Source organism: Ctenocephalides felis, unplaced genomic scaffold (assembly GCF_003426905.1).
Source record: "Ctenocephalides felis isolate EL2017-DRISC unplaced genomic scaffold, ASM342690v1 CF-g0.4_SCAFFOLD_01170, whole genome shotgun sequence".
NCBI classification, from domain to species: Eukaryota; Metazoa; Arthropoda; class Insecta; order Siphonaptera; family Pulicidae; genus Ctenocephalides; species Ctenocephalides felis.
The window spans coordinates 84,166,652-84,168,291 of record NW_020537324.1 but is presented as its reverse complement, the minus strand read 5'-3'; positions in this window follow the sequence as shown (position 1 = coordinate 84,168,291).

The window sequence follows — 1,640 nt, the reverse complement described above, 5'->3', positions numbered from 1 at the left end:
ACTAGTATTACTCTGTCTCAATTTGACGACCAAAACCCGGACGATGTTCAACAAAAATACAAAATTTAGCTAAAACAATGAAACATCAATTAATTGTTTATTATTTGTTATCATTATTTCGATTACTTACAATAATAACTGCCAATCTTGGACCTTCCAAAATCCAATAATAGGGCGACAGATTGTAACCGTACCAGCAACTATAAAAAATAGAATAAAAATATTTTTAATATGCAATTTGTTTAATATGAATTTGGGAAAATTGAATATCGTTTTATAAATTAATTTAATGACCTAGAAGTATATTATAATTAATTTAGTATTGAGAAAAAGTTGATGACATAAATAAAATGCTACTTTAAAAAAATATTAGCACTATGGTTGCTCATTCTACTCCACGCTTCAATACGAACTGATTTCTTAACTTCCCGTAGGGTAGTTATAGTAATGGGCCGAAAATCGGAATTGAAAATTTTTACATTTCTCGACGTTTTGAAGGTTTCTGAACATTTTGGCATACCTCAGGATAAATTGGTGTGTGTGTGTGTGCGTGAGTATGTTTTGTATGTCCGCATTTTCGGTCGCATGGATCAACCCATTTGAATGGTTCAAAAAACATTCGATTTCTATTAATAGGGAGATGTGCTAATTAGTTTTTGGCAAAGGCAGGTCCAGCCATTACGGAGATACGGAGCAAAGAGTGCAGAAAATACAAATCGAGTTTTTGAGAGAACGGAGCATCCGATTTGAATGATCTAAAAAACATTCAATTATCAATGATTGGGAGAAGTGTTTATTAGTTTTTCGCATAGGCAGGCCCAGCCATTTCGAAGATACGAAGCTAAATGTATAAAAAATGGCAGTTTTTGAGAGAACTAAGCGTCCGATTTAATTGATTCAAAGAACTTTTTGCTTGTCTTAACAAAATAATTGATTTTGGGAAAAAAATTGTTTCAACTTTTTTTTTTAATTTTTTGTATATCGAAAATAATTCAGATTTAATTTTAATTCTTTCTATAGTTCTAATATACTTTACAAATAATTTCAACTTTACAATTCAGTTTATATAATTCTTATAAATATTAGACAATGTTACAATATTTATAATAATCTATTTGAAAACATTCAGTATTCCTCGAACATTTCGTTACGGTACGGGAAATTCCAGCAATTTGCCTTAAGGCACGATGCCACCCACCCCACTATTTTAGTATAAATAAAGTTGATTGATAATCAAATTTACCTAAAGAACTTTCACCTTTCGATTCCGATTGTTTTGAACTTTTTGTCCTTATAATATAAGACTAAACTAGAGGTGCATGGCGTGCCTTAAGGCAAATTGCTAGAACTTTTCGTACCGATATTTAATATTTTTAACAGAGAAATTTTACTTTTTTTATTGGACCTGCCAAAAATTAAATCACTTTTTCCTTCAGTAAATAAATGTAAATGTTTTCTGAATCATTTAAACCAGTGCTCCGTTGACTCAAAAACTAAATCGACATTTCTTGCACTTTTGCCCTGCCTTTGCCAAAAAAACTAACCAGCAAACTAAATATTGTATTGAAGAAAGAATATTATAAATTAAATCTATATAACATTCGCAATTCTTATACGATAACCCCTAATATCATAAATTT